Here is a 17743-nt window from a genome sequence, read left to right as displayed (position 1 = left end):
TTCTGCATTAAGTGCACCCTGTCAGACTTTGTGCCACAGTGCTGTCCACCAGCTGCCATCACCCTCCAGCTAGGGGGCAACGCGTCGTGTCCCATGCCCACAGTCTTCCCTCGTCACCATGGTGGACACTAGCCTGGCCTGAGTCACCTGGGCACAGTTATTCTGCAGATGAAAGCAGTCACAGTACGAGAAGGAGAATTCTGCTGATGTCAAGGTCTCAGTGAACTGATGGGCCAGTATATTTCTGCCAGACTGATGTCAGCATCGCAGGGCACTGACGCATGTACCTCTTTGCTGGGGCTGATGTCAGCTATCTGTTGGCCATTGCTGGCTTACTGCATCAGAGCAGGGCATGTCTGCCTCACCTTGTCAACGACAAGATGTTTAACTGAAGTCTAATAAAAAATTTCACTCTCACACCAGTCCATCACTTGGCCCCACTGGTCCATCATTCCACTGCTTGCCCTATAGAGTACTGCCTGAAATCAGTGTCACACCCTGCAGAATCGTGTCGGGAGAGTTATATCACGAACAGTGGACAGTGGAGAGTGTATCAACCCCTGCAGCGCGACGTCTGATCTGTATCCTACAACAGCTACCTGTGGATGGAGATGATGACTTGACCACTGTGGACATGCAGTTTCATCAACTCACAGTAGGATTGGGGCAGTCTTTCAGCTTTTTTTCTGTTCTGCCTGTGAGTGTCACGGCAAGTCAGTTGTTTTTGCCCGGGGTTGAGTTGTGCTTGTAAGATCAGTATGCGACAGGTGAACACACATGGTATTTCGAGGTGATGTAAATATAAGTGTTAGTTTCTACCTGGTTGATATGGGGAACATGGATGTCATGAGCAAGAAATGTCACTCACTGTCTAGTAGTATATAAGCTGTAGCCATGTACAGTGATTCAGGTGGTAAAGCTATGTTTAGTCATTGTTTCGATGCTTAGGAGTGGTTATAAGCAGTCAATCAGGCAAGAGTAATTGAGTTATTTTAAGAAGTGATACAATTGTGTTACAGTTAAGTGTTCTAGTAATTCGTTTTTGTTTTGTGCACAGCAAGGAATATGGCTGGATATTTAGGCATGTAAAGTAGTGGGAGGTTTGGGATAGTGGTGTGTTTGAAGTATTTCTCCCATTTGTGTTTGTGTGACTGATAAGAGGTAATCACTTTGTGGTCAGTACCAAAGGGAGCAGGTCTGTCAGTACTGCCAGGGGGCACCACAGGGAGGTGTTTAAAATTTTAAGAGGTTAAGTAGATAAATTTTGAGTGAAGAATGTGCAGCTGGCTAAGAGATTAAACAGCACTTGATACTGACGAGAACGGTACAGCTTATCGCAAAACTCCAAAGTATGGAGAGAAGTTTCAGAAAGAGCACTACAATTAGCTGATTGAAAATGGGTCTTGGGACATAAGGAATATGTTGATTATGGAGAGAAGGAAAAGCAGAAGGGAGGAAGCTGAAAGGGAGTGGAGCAGGCTTGTGGATAGTTAACCTGTTCCTGCAGGGCAGCTGGTGGGAAGATTAAGCATGTGAGGGGAACAAAAAGGACACAGATAGAAGAACTGTTGTTGGAGTTTAAAGACTTGTTCTTTCCTTGTGGGCCACTGCCTGCAGTGCACACGATGCAACACAGGATTCCTGAGGGGAACAAAGCACCAGTGTACTGGAGGCTGTACGGGATGCCACAGTCTCTGCAGACAATTTTTGAAGAGTTTGTCTATCAACAGTTAGCTGCTAGCATAACAGCACAGAAGAGCAGCTGTTACCCATATACCGAAAAAGTATACAGACATTACAAGGAAGTACCGATTACGCTGCAGCTACTTCCATTCGAACAGTAAGACAATAACAGATGCTTGCCCCATTCTGGACATCATGAAAACCATTGAAAATCTTGGGCAGTGCCAGTATTTCTCGATGATGGTCTTAAGGAGTGGGTACTATCAGTTGGAGGTGGCTGCAGAGAATAGATAGAAGACTGTGTTTTCAATACCTTGGGGATATTACCAGTGTAAAAGAATGTCATTTGGTTTAAAATGCACCAGCAACATTCCAGCATTTGGTTGGTGGGAGTGTTGAATGGATGAAAGCCTTATCAACATTTGGCATATATGGATGACATAATTGTTCTTTCAAGGGATATGCAAGACCGCCAACTGAGATAAGTGCTAAAGAGGTTACAAGCTGTACATTTAACACTGAGTACTGAGAAGTGTCATTTTACACTGGAAGAAGTAAATTACTTGAGTCATGTACTTAGCAAGAAAGGTGTGAAGACTAATCTGAGGTTAATACAGGTGGTGCAAGATTTCGCACTGCCTGGAAAAAGCAAAGAGTTCCAGTCTTTCTTGGGCCTCAAAAATTATTATCAAAAATTCATGAGAGGGTTATCTGACATAGCACAACCACTTGTGCAATTACTAAGAAAAGATATCAAATTTGTGTGGTCTGAGGAGTGTCAGAAAGCATCTGAAGGATTAAAGTAAGTATAGATGATAGGTGCAGTGTTGGTATTCGTGCACTTTTGGACAGAATTTATAGTATTGTGCGATGCATTGAACCATGCTCTTGGGTGTGTTTTGAGCCAGGTCAATTGAGAACGCCCTACTACTTTTGCATTGAAACACATGAATGGAGCTGAGAGTAATTATTCTACCATGGAGAGAGAGATGTTTAGCCTAATGTATGTAGTAGTATACTTCCATTGTTACCTGTATAGGAGGAAGTTTAAAGTAGTGACTGACCATGATGCTTTGAGGTGGTTACTAAGTTTGAAGGACCCACCCAGTAGACTGACGAGGTGGCCATTAAAACTCAGTGAATTTGGGTACAAAGTACTCCACAAACCAGCGAAGAAATATGGAAATGTGGATGCACTAAGCAGGAAGGTCGGGCACTGGACCAAGACTTAACTGAGTGGAAAGCAGCACTGAGTGCTGAGTTTAATGCGAGCAGTACAGTAAGTAGCAGCAGTTTGGTATGTGTGATGATTTGTTATGTAAGGAGATGAGGTTGGGGCGACAAGTGGTTGTGCCAGTGAAGCTAAGGGAAGAGGTGTAAGAGAAATGCATGATCATATTTTGTCTGGCCATGAAGGGTGCAGAGCAATGAATCAGAGGATGGCAGAGAAATACTGATGGAGAGGAAGAAAAGGTGATGTCGATCAGTATTCAAGGAATTGTGTGCAGTGTGTGCAATGTCAAGATGTAAGTTGGAAGCAAGTGCTGTTGCAGAGGCTGCCAGAAGTGACTTAACCATTTCAGGTTATTGGGGTGAATGTGTTAGGTCCATTTAAACAAACTCCAGCAGGGAATCGTTTTGTGCTGACTGTAACAGACCACTCTTCTTGTTACATCGAGATGGTGCTGATGCTGGACCCGAAGGCAGTCACAGCTGTGCAAGTGTTGGTGAACGGATGGATGTTAAAGTTTGGTGTGTCAGAGATAATAAATAATGGATCAAATCATGAACTTCATGTCAGACTTGATGAAGAAGTTGTGTTGGTTGTATAAATGGGTAAGTTAGGAAGTAGTCCACTTGATCTCAATCAAATGGTTCAATGGAGTGGGAGGGAGTGAGGGAGGGAGGGAGTGATTGAGTGAAAGAAATGGGATACCAAAAGGGTGACATGTATAAATAAGCATAAACTAATCAAACAATGGAAAATCCAGGATGGAATATAACAATACCAGAGAAGGAAAGTTGTTACTCACCATATAGCGGAGATGCTGAGTTGTGATAGGCACAATAAAAAGATTCACACACTCATAGCTTTTGGCCATTAAGCCTTTGTCAGCAGTAGACACACTTACACACACGCACACACACACTCATGCAAATGCAACGTGCACACACATCTGCAGTCTCAGAGAGCTGAAACTACACTGCGAGCAGCAGCACCAGTGCATGATGGGAGTGGCAATTGGGTGGGGGTAAGGAGGAGGCTGGGGCGGGTAGGGGGAGGGATAATATGGTGGGAGTGGCATATAGTGAAGTGTTGCAGTTTAGACGGAGGGCAGGAGAGAAGGTGCGGAGGGGGGAGGGGGTAAGTAGTGGAAGGAGAGAAATAAAAATAATAAGAAATTAAAAGACTGGGTGTGGCAGTGAAATGATGGCTGAATAGTGCTGGAATGGGAACAGGGAGGGGGCTGGATGGGTGACGACAGTGACTAACGAAGGTTGAGGCCAGGAGGGTTACGGGAACATAGTATGTATTGCAGGGAAAGTTACCACCTGCGCAATTCCGAAAAGCTGGTGTTGGTGGGAAGGATCCATATGGCACAGGCTGTGAAGCAGTTATTGAGATGAGGGGTATCATGTTTGGCAGCGTCTTCAGCAACAGGGTGGTCCACTTGTTTTTTGGCCACAGTTTGTCGAAGGCCGTTCATGTGGACAGACAGCTTACTGGTTGTCATGCCTACATAGAATGCAGCACAGTGGTTGCAGCTTAGTTTGTAAATCACATGACTGGTTTCACAGGTAGCACTGCCTTTGATGGGATAGGTGATGTTAGGGACCAGACTGGAGTAGGTGGTCGTATGAGGATGTATGGGACAGGCAACCCCGTGGGCATCTTTCCCCCTGGCCAATGCTGCATTGCCCGTGGGAGCATCTTCATGTTGATTTTGCTGGGCCCTTCCTGAATCAGTATTGCCTCATTGTAATGGATGCCTATTCCATTTTCCTATGTGGCATGTTGTCCGTCCATGTCCATGGCAGCCACTATTTCATCAGCCTAAGATTTTTGCCATTGAGGACCTTCCATGTATCGTGGTTACCGATAATGGCCCCCAGTTTGTTTCTCAAGAATTTACATCTTTTTGTCAGGCTAGTGGTGCTTGCCGTCTCACAGTTCCCCCATTTCATCCTCAGTCTAATGGTGAGACCAAATGTATTGCCGGGTCCTGTTTCCAATGCCCCTGCTGAAGCCTCTGGCACTGAATGCGACGAGGGCGTCACTATGGAGAGGTCATTCCTGGTCCTTCCCTATGGCATCTGACAAGTGGAGGGATGGGGCACCAACCTGTCCAAAAATAGTTCAAATGGCTCTGAGCACTATGCGACTTAACTTCTGAGGTCATCAGTTGCTTAGAACTTAGAACTAATTAAACCTAACTAATCTAAGGACATCACACACATCCATGCCCGAGGCAGGATTCGAACCTGCAACCGTAGCGGTCGCTTGGCTCCAGACCGTAGCGCCTAGAACCGCACGGCCACTCCGGCTGGCCCAACCTGTCCTCTCATCACTTCCGCAATGGCTTGCCAGTGCCTGTCTGCCACACGCTGCAGCAGCAGCAGCAGCCGTCATCGGGTGATGAAATGGTTGCCAGCACACTCAGTGGTTTTTTTTTTTTTTTTTTTTTTTTTTTTGCTGTAACATGCATGTTTTGGTACCTACTGTTTTTTATGTATGTGTGTATAGATATGGTTTTCCCACTCCCTAGTGGAGGGGAGTGATGTAACTTCACTCATGACATATGCAATTCCAGAGCGTGTGTGTCCATACAGTTCACAGGCCCACTTAGGGGGGGCCACCTGGGTCGGCCCCCTCGCACTCTCTGATAAGCCGATAAGCCGCCAAAGAAACAACATTATTTAAGCGATCGCAAATGAGTGCTCGGCCTATTCTTTACACTGTATTACTGTTGTCCAGTCAATGTGTTCTGTACTACGCACAAACTGTATCTTATGTGTTGCTCTATAATGTACTATGTCCCATAAATCCTGTTTGTTTTTGGTTTAACAATAGGATTTTCTGCTATGTGAGGATGCCACAGCACAGTGTATTTTCATAAGCAAACAAAAGACCTAATTACTGGTGATCAGTGGAGTATACAAAATTACTTGCCTGACTGTGATACGTTTTGTGTTGGTCAGTCAGGCGGAGACGCAGCAGCTAGGTTGGCTGAACACGAATGCAGGTGGAAATTGCAGCACAATGACTCCATATTTGCTGAGCACATACTGAGTGAAGGTCTCAACTATGTTACAGTCCCATGTCCTCCACTCAGCCAACAAAAGTGTAAGACTCAACCTGTTATAAGCCTGGAAAATCAACAACAGTCCTGATTTAAAATTAAATGACCAAATGCAGTTTAATACCTCCCTTCTTTTAAACTTTTAAATTCTCACTGCTTTTCAAATGCTTCCCACCTGTCTATTCCTCCATTTTCCTGTATTTATTTATTATGATTCGCCATTTACTAAATATATTCTATTGTTATGATTATCAGTTCTAATGTATCATTTTACATATATATTACCTTTTCAAGTAATTGTTTAGTGCTCTTGCAAAACAAAAAACAAAAAAAAATATTTGGCTCATTAACTTAAATTGTTATATAGACACTGTTTTTAAGTTTAGTGTTAATGCTTTTCCTGGTATGCTTCCTTTATATTTATTTACTGTCCAATGAGTTACCTTTTTAATTGCATTAGCTGTCCATGCATGAACAGATTTCTGTGATGAGCCTAATCCACTACCCAGTTCCATGGGTATCTCTCATCATGAGCCTAGCCCACCCATCTGAGACCTGTCATTTCCCACTGATGCATGGGCCATGCCTGTCAGGTCTAATCTTTCCGAGCTGCCCACAGACTGGGTTCATTTATGTGTGGGGGCAAATTGGCAGATTTCTAGCCAGGACTGTGTTGCTTGCTTGACAGGCCAGAGACCATGGGCGACAGATTTCAGGAGACACAAGTACGTCTCGACCAAAAAGTACATCATACATTATGGCATTTTTGAGACATTATTTGATTGTAAGACATTTCACACTTTGAAAGCAGTTTATATTATCGAGAGGAAGTATGTACAATGCTAGGAAGAAAATTGTGGCAGTTTTGGGCAGTTTGTAAAAAAAAAAGGATTGCTAAAAGCCAACATTCCAGATATATAGATCTGATTTAGAATCTAAGGGCATTCCTCTGATATGAATATTCGATATGCTAGTGAAAGGGCATTCTTGAACCTTTGTTAAGTACAGTAATTCATAATAACTGTAAAATAATGGACATAATACAGTTACAGGTAACAGCCTAAAACAATGAACATACTACAAGCCACGTTTTATTGGCACTTACTATAGTGTCAGTTTATACCACTCATCCCCTATACCCCCTTTTGTGCTTCTTTCAAGAAGCCTACACAGTCTGCTGGAGCAACAATTCAGCCACTGGCTTGCTGAAAACACACGGACTTCCTAAATGAGGCCCATTGTGGAAATCCCCATGTCTGTGTACCTGCTGAGAAGCCAGATTGCCATGTCTGGAAACTGCAGGTACCAGTCAGAAGATTATATATTCACTAATGCACAAGCAGGGACTGGTGATGCTCAAGAATCCAATAGAAATATCCATGATTATGATTATGATGATGATGATGATGATGATGATGATGATCGGTTTGTGGGACACTCAACACATTAACATTCATAAACAAAAAAATTTAAGTAGAGGGTGATGTAGGGAAGCAGCCTACTCATGCTGTAGTAAATTCACATCAGTCTTTCCATTGTGTGCCAGCCAGTCTGCTGTAACTAGCTCTGACGTCATAAATGTTGCGCAATACTTTAAAAATCAAGTAAATGACCTAAAACTTTTCTAGCATGTCAGGAATAATATTAAATTAATATGTGTTAAATATCAGTTCGATAACTTCAGCCATTTTCGAAATTTGGACGTTTTTCTAAAAAAATCATTGGCGCAACAGAAAAGAGCTAGAGACTTCAAAATTTATATTTAGATTCATCTTTCAGAATGATTTAATAAAAACAGTACTTTGGATTTCACGAATTAAGATTTTAGTGGAAATTCATGATTTTGTGGTTTTCGTCTCAAAACTGAAGGAAGCAAGATAGATTAAGTAGGCTAATAAATAAGGCTAGGATGTTTAGATTTAAATAGGTTGGAGGTCCGCTATGACTATGAAGATGTGAAAAGTTTCTTTTGAATACCTATAAAATTATAGCGATAGCGAATCTCAAAAGGGCCAGTTCAGAGCTCATCTACTGCGTGCAGTGTAATTAAATTAATTCTCTCGCCCAAAATATTTAACTTAGCCACGTCAAAATTTTATTATCAATACTTACCTGCGTGCTGAATGCACGTTTAAATTAAGAGCTTCATCGGCCATCAGCAAAAGAAGCTATAAATTATTATGTAACTTGAAGTGGTGCGTTACTAGCCCAGCGGCTAGTTGGGAGAGCCGATTTGATCAGGCGTTCCCTTAGCCGTCCGCACCGCGGCTTTATATATAAGAACGCTGCGCGAGGAAGCAAGGCCCCAGTTCTCTCCAGACGCTGAATAACACGCCATCTGTGTCGGGAGTCGCGTCGCATCGGTATCACTGCTACAAACAGCCTCAGGTGCCGTATTAAGTTACTAGAGATACGCGGAACCATGAAATCATTTCAAGTGAAGGGTTAATTCTGGGATGATTTTCATTATCTAGCTTCAGTTTGCGTATTGTCGTATTTTCACGTGCCGTCGCGGGACAGACATTCTACCAATTATTTAGCATGGTGTTTGATGAAATACTCTCATCAAATTATGGCGAGCATTCATTTCAACATTTAATTCGGACATTTATAGTTGCATCAGCGCATTAGACTCTGAACTGCTCTGTTAGTTAGGTTGTAGGGATACTTGTGTTTTTTATCAGTGAATTTCTGAATATACTCAACTATTTTGGAAAATCGTTTTTGATTAGAAATCCCGGACAATCTCCTAAGTCCTCAGAGCTATAAGCTGCAGCTATAGTGGTATTCTCAGATGAAGTGGGCACTAGGAACTCTAATTACAGGCTTCACGTTTTGTTAAATCACTTTCTGGGTGCTAAAAAGTAAATAGAGAGCCAGTGTTGAGAACGGCGAAAGACAGCATTAACAACATTCTAAAAGCCTGAAACTGATTCAACATTCAAACATTTGTATTGCAAGCATTTATACAGCAAATTATTTTTACAACTTATTCGCCGCCCCACATATGGTGCATCGGCCGGGAAATCAACTAAGTGAAAGTGATTTTTTTAACTATTCGGATTCGCGAGTGAAATGCGACACGCAACTGAGTATAGACAGTGAATGTGTTACGTGTGCATGTGGACGATGCAATTGGATTAACAACACATCTGGATTGACGGAGCTGGCACTGAGTCTAGCGGTGCTGCCGACATCGCGAGAAGCCAGTCTCGCCGCACCGCAGTCGTCCGCTGGAGCAGCCGGCGCAGCGCCTGCAATTGCGGGCCACGCAAACACACAACAGCCGTCGGAGAGCCGTCTGCAGTTCAACGTGCCACGTCAGGAATCCTGGTATGCCGCGCCGGCAACGCCATACGACGTGCAGAAGGAACTAAGTTAAGTGAAAAGCTGTTAAAAATTTTACTAACCTGCACTAAAAGACTGTCGGCGATGGAACCGTCAAAAGAAACAGAGTTTAAACTTAAATTAGAACCTATGTCTGTTGAGGGAGCTGTAAATTCAGACAACAATTCAAGTGTAAATATGCATAAAAGTAGTAATGTTAAGTTGAAACATGAAGTATTGTCTCCTGACAGTAGTGTAAAATGGGGCAATGATGCAATAATAGAAACCCCTGTAGTAAAGCAGAAATTAGAAATTGTAAATTTATTGGATGATAGTTTCTCTGATGAATTAAAAATGAGTCATCAGAGACGGTAGAGTTTAAGAAGGAGAAGTTAGATATGACTAATCAATCAGAAGTTTCATTTAGTTTTGATGATTCTGGTGTTGGAGCTAGTTTTTCGTCACCTGAGTGTGATAAAAAGCCAGCTAGTGAGCAACCCAAAGATGCTGGGGCTGTTGATTTAAATGTTATATTACAAGCAATAGCTGCCAATAATGAAAAATTGTCAGCCAGTAATGCTGAATTAAAATATGAGATTGTGGCCAGTCAAACTAATTTTAATAAACGGTTTGAGGCAATGGACAATAAATTAGAATCCAATAATGCTGAATTAAAATCTAATATAATTGAGGTAAATAACAGGATTGTGGCCAGTCAAACTAATTTTAATAAACGATTGGAGGTAATGGACGATACCTTCAAGGCTGGTTGCAATAAGTTGAAAGAGGATCTAGACAGTTTGAATTGTAAAATTGATTACAATCATGAGGATATTAAGAAAAAGGTTGCTCAACAGTTTTCTGAAATGTATAAAACAGTTAATCCGAAGTTGCTGAGGTTCGCAAAGACTTCCAAATGGAAGATGCGAAGCTGGAGCACAAGTTAACAGAAAAGATCGAGGCGGAATCTGAACTGTGCTCAGATAGATTTAAAGATGTTAATATTAAAGTAAACATATGTCAAGCAGACGTAGATGCAATTAAAACTGATACTACTCATATTGTACAAAGAGTAGATAATGTTGAATTGAGAGTAGAAAATATCAGTACGAACATTGCTAACATTGAGAGTAAAGTAGCTTCAGTAACTTCTGGTAATGGTAATATACAACAAGTTGTAGCTGCAAACGCCGCTTTTATCGGGTGTCGGCAGTTCTTGCGGTTCGATCCAGATAAAAATATCCACCCGCTACATTTCTGGAACGATTTTGAAGATGTGATTCCACCAACTTGGTCTGAACGAGAGAAAATCTCATTTATTAGAAGCCATTTAGCAGGTGACGCCATGCGTTGGTCAGCTGATGTTATGTTGAAGTGTAAAACATTAGCGGAGTTTAAAACAGCTTTCATTAATGAGGATTGGTCTAGTAATAAGCAAAATGAAGTGTTGAGAGAATTTTGGAGTGGAAAATGCTTCAATGCAGGCAAGGAATCAATTAAAGAGTTTGCTAGGTCATGGATCTCACGTTTGTCACATTTGGTGGAAAAGCTAAAACCAGAAATGATTATACTAGGTCTTGAAGCCAAACTGCCATGGTATTGGCAAACTAGAATTATATCTACCCCTAGAGACAATCTGGATCGTTTCATTGAATATCTGGAACGTGTAGAACGTGTTGCTGCCAATGAGAAGCAAGCACGTAATAACAGAAATGCTAATAACAATAGTAGTAATTTTAGGAACGAGCAACATGGCAATGTAAACATCAGAACAGTAGGTGTTCGTCATCCTAAGAGGGGTAGGAATTGGAGAACTAATTATCAGAACCAACAATGGCATCCAAAGGATAATAATTTTGGGCCAAACAAAATTATGCATGTAAACCACAGTACGGAAAGCAATGCTATGCCAATTAACTATAATGAAAATAAAGGAAACAGTAGTAGGCCGAGGCAGGAAAACTAGTTCCCGTCTGTGAGGACACTGGCGCTCACCAGGCGGTTACTTTTCCTATGCCAGTAGTTAAGGGAATTGGTAAGACAGATCAGAATACTCAAACTGAACATGTGGATGAAGAGTCGGTAGCACCTAAGAATACAGCAGAAATATTAGATCACTCACAGTATTTGATAGATACTGTGTTAGAGACGCTTTCTAAGTGGGAAGAGAAAGAGAAGGCGCAGCAGTGTAACAGTAGGGAAGAGCTACAAAATATTGAATTGTCAGGTGAAGAAGCAGAAGAAATTCATGCTTATATTTACGATGAGGATGATATGCTCTTATGTAAAGTGCCTGTGCAGGATGTTGATAATGTACTAATAGATTTAGGACAGGAGATAAGTGAGAATGTAGAGGGTAGGCTATTGGGGGTCGATGAACCCAGTAGCTGTGACCAGTTGTCACTTGAGAAGGAAACCGACGATAATAGAGAAAGTGGTTTAGCTGTAACTAGTGTTATGCCCGGTCTGGAGGCGCAGAATCGCCCAGACTACAGTAATTTGGGTTATGTTCAGCAAACAAAATGTAATGAAGTCGTGTGGTGTTTCAATTTGAAATTAATAGACCGACTGGAAAAGGCAGCTGAAAATGTAATTCAGGAAACCCCTACACACTGTGACCTAAATGTAATGAAGACAGATGTCAATCACTTTAGTTGGAGACAAATCCAAAAGGAACTATTAGATAAATTTGAGGAACCACCTGTACAATCTAGAATAAGCCACCCTATAATAATAGTGAATATGTTGGGTATCAATGTACGTTGTCTCTTAGACAGTGGAAGTGAGGTGAGTGCGATATCTCAGTCCTTCTTTGATGCATTACCTGGTAAAGACAAGCTTACAGTAATGAGGGTATCAGGACTAAGAATAATTGGTGCTACTGGCAAGGTGTCAAAAACGGTAAAGGAAGAAGCTTTACTGCCCTTTAACATTAATGGTAATTTAATTGATCATCCATGTTTAATTGTAAACAATCTCAGTATTGAGGTTCTAATTGGCATAGATTTCTTGTCAAAATATCAGTGTTGTTGACTTTGAAAGAAGCCAGTTAAAAATGGTCTTGCCAATAACTGGAGTAATTATAGTACCTTTTAGTGATAAACATGTAGTAACTGATGATGAAACTTGGGAGCTGCCTATACGAGTTCTGAAAAATAGGAGGTATTGGGACGAAGGTGTTAATCTTAGTACAAATAAGCTAAACACAGAAAAAGAAGAAGAAGCAATTATTGTGGACAAAATAGAAGCTAAATTGCAGGAAATCGATAAGATTTCAGACAATCAAAAGGAAGAACTGAGACAGGTTCTAAAAAGGCATCATAAGGTATTTTCAGATCGACCTGTCATAGTCAAAGGTTATGAATGTCAATTAAAGGTGAAACCCGGCCAAGTGTTTTTCAAGAAGCCATACCAAATACATGTAGCTAGGAAGGAGGCGGTTCGAAAGGAGATACAGAGAATGCTGGAGTGGGGTGTGATTGAAAAAGCGATCAGTGAGTACAATAGTCCTCTTGTTGTTGTACCAAAAAGAGACGGGAGTGTCAGATTGGTCTTGGACGCTCGTTGGTTGAATGAAATAGTAGTTAGGGAAAGTGATAGACCGCAGAACATGGACGAGTTATTGCAAAAATTCCGGGGAGTAAAATTCTTAACTTCTATGGACATCACGTGTGGATATTGGAATATGCCACTGGCGGAAAGTTCAAGTAAGTACACAGCTTTCTTGTACGAAGGAGTTTGTTACCAATACCGTGTGGTACCTTTCGGACTTAATATCTCTGTTTGTGCCTTCGTACGTGTGATGTGCCATGTTTTAGGACCAGCTTTAAGTAATAAAATAACAGTCTACATAGATGATCTGTTAATAGCAACTCCTACCTGGGAAGAACACATAGCTTTATTAGAGGAAGTGTTAGAGGCTATTGAGAGAGGTGGCATGAAACTAAAGATTGAAAAGACAGAGTGCGTTAAAGAGGAAATAGGTTTCTTGGGATACAGGATAAGTGGAAAAGGTATTCTGCCTGACCCAGGCAAGCTAGCAGTCATTGAAAAATTTGAGGCTCCCAGAAACAAGAAGCAGTTGAGATCAATGTTCAGTCTGTTCGGCTTCTATAGGCGTTTTGTTAGTGATCAGGCTTTTAATGCTCCCTGTCTTCACCTCCTGCTGAAAAAGAATACCCCTTGGGTTTGGACAGCAGAATGTCATCAGGCGTTTGAGGTGCTTAAACAATCTTTAATTAATAGTCCAATTTTACATCATCCTGATTTTGAAAAACCATTCTGTATGTCTGTTGATGCTAGTGGCTATGGTATAGCTGTGGAGATATTCCAAGTAGAAATAGAGAACGAACAAGAAGTGCACAAGACTATAGCTTTCGCAAGTCGATCTTTACAGGCAGCAGAGAGAAATTATGGCATCTCAGAACTGGAAGCATTAGCAATTGTATTTGGGGTACAGAAGTTTGAGCAGTATTTATTAGGTCACAAGATAATTGTTTACAGTGACCATAAGGCGTTGCCCTTTTTAAAGACCTGTAAGTTGAGGAATTCTCGTTTGGTAAGATGGTCATTGTATCTCCAGCAGTTTGACCTTGAGGTTAGATATATTCAAGGGAAAGACAATCTGGTAGCCGATGGGTTATCTAGAAGTGCGGAGTTCTGTGATGACGCGGGAATTACAGCAACAGACCTAAATGAAGTTCGAATGTTTGCATTGCACGAAGTAAAGGAAGAAAGTGCATTAAAGAGAGTGATTAAGAACTTGAGACGTGAGCAGAATGCAGATGACCAACTGAAATTAGTGAAGAGCTATTTAGGAAATGCGAACTATCCTAAGGTTTCGCAATACTATTGTTTGCATAAAGGTATTCTGTTTAGGAGGAAAAAGATAGGTGTTTCTGAGTGGAAGCTGTGCTTTCCCTCACAACATGTAGACTTACTAATCGACTATGTACACCTGAGGTATGGGCACTACGGTGCAAAGAAGTGCATTGCAAAATTAAAAGAGAAGGTTGTGTTTGACAACATGTACCGCCGTGTGGCCAAGCGTCTAGCATCTTGTGTAGTGTGCCAGAAAGTCCGTGCTGCTAACACCAGAATACAAGGGGATATGCATGCAGTAGAGCCAACTGAAACCCTAGAATTACTGGCTTGTGATTTGTTTGGCCCTCTTCCTGTTTCGAGAGGTGGTTGTACCCATGTTTTTGTTGTTGTGGATGGATTCAGTAAATATGTTAAGCTATACCCAATTAAAAGAGCAAATGCAAAAACATTGGTTGAAAAGTTGGAAAAAGATTTCTTCGTGAACGTTGGCGTTCCGAAGAATTTGCTGTCAGACAATGGGCCTCAATTTACTTCTGATAGATTTAAGGAATGTCTAGATAAGGCCGGCGTGAAACATCTGAAAATATCTGCGTATTTCCCCCAAGGAAATATGAGTGAACGTATTATGAGGGAATTGAATAGGCTTTGCAGAACTTATTGTGCTCGGAAACACTCAAGTTGGGCAGAGCACATTAAGTATTTTGAGAATGTAATTAACAACTTAAGACATGATGCAACTGGTTTTGCACCTTGCGAATTGATGTTTGGCCAAGAACCGCACAATGTGATTGCAGATATGGTAGAATTCCCTATTCTAACGCAAATATCCACAGACGAGAAGAAATTAAAGGCTAGGGCTAATATGAGAAAAAGAGCGTTGGAAAGGAAGAAGCGTCATGACGCAAAAGCTGTACCTATTAGCTTTGAAATAGGTCAATTAGTCCTTGTCAAAACCAAAGAAAAATCAAAGAAAGTAAATGCAGAAAGAAAGAAATTCATGTTCGTATACCAAGGAGCTTTCAGGATAATAGGAAAACCACATGCCAATGCATATAGGCTGGAGTACCCTAAAAGTAAGAAGCTATTAGGTCTCAGGAACGTGATCAACCTAAAGAAATTCATAGGTAGTGAATGAATGCTGTAGGGAGGAGGTTGTTCTGTAACCTCTACACAGTGTGGCAGCTGTGCAGTCCCAGCTGTGTGAGATCTTCTTTCCCTTTCAGGTCTCACTCATTCTTCCTCTTTCCTGCCCTCAAAAATTTCGACCTTTTCTTTCCAAATACTAAAATTTTCCGTTATGACTATCAAGCCAGCATTAAGCTAATGAATGCTGTAGGGAGGAGGTTGTTCTGTAACCTCTACACAGTGTGGCAGCTGTGCAGTCCCAGCTGTGTGAGATCTTCTTTCCCTTTCAGGTCTCACTCATTCTTCCTCTTTCCTGTCCTCAAATTTCGACCTCTTCTTTCATACATTAAATTTTCCATTATGGCTATCAATACAGCATTAAACCAATGAATGCTGTAGGGAGGAGGTTGTTCTGTAACTTCTACACAGTGTGGCAGCTGTGCAGTCCCAGCTGTGTGAGATCTTCTTTCCATTTTAGGTCTCACTCACTCTTCATCTTTCCTATCCACAAAAATTTCGACCTCTTCTTTCCAGACATGAAAATTTTCTGTCATGGCTATCAAGCCATGAGTTATGTAACCATTCTATCTACCGATTAGTGAAGAAAAATTACTTATGTGACAAACCTAACAGTGACATAAACAATAGAGAAGTATGATGTAATTAAGATATAAAATGTATTTGAGTAACAAGTATGTATAGAACCCAGGTAATATAGTAACTACAAAGTGTTGTTTTATTGGAAATGGTCCACCAACAGTAATTTAAAAAGATATAAAAGTTCGTTTACAAGCAGGATCTGAAGTGGTAGTGAAACCTAGTGTATGCATTAGAGCTAACTAAGAAATAGTAAGAGAGAGTGCTTAGTGTTATGAAAAATATGCAGACAAGTTGTAAGAATAAACTCACCTTGTGTAGCAAGGATGGCAGTGTAATAGAATTGAACAGTGTTTGTGGTTGAGACGAGAAGGACATGTCCCTGAAGTATTTATAAGGTTGGAGCCAGCCATTATTTTGGTGTAGTGTGTGACAGGACACACCTACAGGTATTGAGGTTATGAGTTGGAGGCGTGAATGCGACCATAGGTACCCTTATGTTAGATGAGACAGAGCAGCTCATGGTGTCCTATAGGTTTAAGGAATTTAGCATTACGCTCGTCCATAATTACTTGATGCACTTTATTGGTAGGTCGAGAGAGACTACCTGTGGTTTCAACGTCCGATCGAGTGGAAATGGATTGCCACGTGAGCAAACTGATCAGCTGCAATACACTATAGATATGAAATAAATGTGCTATCCTGTGCTTTAAATTTAAATGGAGTGAGTATTACTTAAGTTCATACACTAGCAAAGTAAGTAAGTACATAATGGCAGACGTGAAACATTATTGATAGCTCAGCATAAATACACTTCAAAGTAAGTAAGTACATAATTGCAGATGTGGAAATGACACAACAGCAGAGGACCAATAAGTGGATTTAGTAGTCAACTAAACGTAGTGTGTTTTGAACACTCACAACTGTACTATTACCAAAAGTTACTCACATGTACAAAGAAGCTGAGAAAACAACCACTAATCATACTCATACTATATCTAAGAATAAGGTAATCAAAGATGAGTTAGTTAAGTGCTTAAAATACAAATGTATCAGGAATGTACTGAGCATTGGTTCAGTGTTCCGGCCCAGAAATAATAAATTCAGATTAAATATGATTTGTGATTGTATGCCTTAGGAGCATAAATTTTCTCTAGTACATGACTAAAGGCGTTTTGAGCCATTTGTTTAACAATTTTATGACAATTAAGTAACCGTGGGAGTAAAATTGAAAAAGGTCTGTTAACTTCGTTCCAGCAAAATATTAAAGGATAAAATGTATATATCCCCATTTCATTGTGACCCACCCATAGATATTAAGTGAACAGAGTCTGAGGCACTCTTTTTGTTTGTTCTACAGGACAAACCAGATAATGGCAGCCTGGTAGCTGCGTGAAAGCGTGGAGTGACTTGGACACAACTCACAGTAACCCCTCCCCTTTCCCCCATGTAATTTAGAGAGAACGTGAAGGACGCACACCATAGCAACTTCCCCTCCTCTACCCTTGTGAATGGAAGTGTAGGACGCCAGCCAAAGCGGCTACAACCACGTGTGTAAAAATTATTTGTGAACTTTTCTTTCAGGTTTAGAAAAGACTGCTAAGAGATATCATCTGTTTATGTATCATGTTATTTTCTTTGAATTTGTGTATGTAAAAATGTATTTAATGGACCTAAGATTTTCATAATTTTTCAATTTGTATGTGTTTGTTTGTCTAAGGCAATATGTATGCCAAAATATTTCATTGACTTTGCTTAAAATTTTGAGTAATGACATTGTTAAAAAGGCAGTGAACATGCCCACAATTTAAATAATTAATGTAGGTAATCAGTTTTCTTTAATGTTTCTACATGTTTATATTTCAATTTTGATTTTTCATAGGGAG

General features: G+C 40.8%; 1 protein-coding gene across 1 annotated transcript in view; it reads left to right on the top strand.

The window, feature by feature from the left end:
• The window catches only part of LOC124787974 (alanine--glyoxylate aminotransferase 2, mitochondrial-like), a 188286-nt gene that overhangs the window by 155035 nt on the left and 15508 nt on the right, over positions 1-17743 (top strand). The gene's annotated exons all lie outside the window — the stretch shown is intronic.

Source organism: Schistocerca piceifrons, chromosome 3, assembly GCF_021461385.2.
Source record: "Schistocerca piceifrons isolate TAMUIC-IGC-003096 chromosome 3, iqSchPice1.1, whole genome shotgun sequence".
NCBI classification, from domain to species: domain Eukaryota; kingdom Metazoa; phylum Arthropoda; class Insecta; order Orthoptera; family Acrididae; genus Schistocerca; species Schistocerca piceifrons.
Note: the sequence above shows the minus strand (reverse complement) of the source record. Positions and strands in the feature narration are given on the sequence as shown.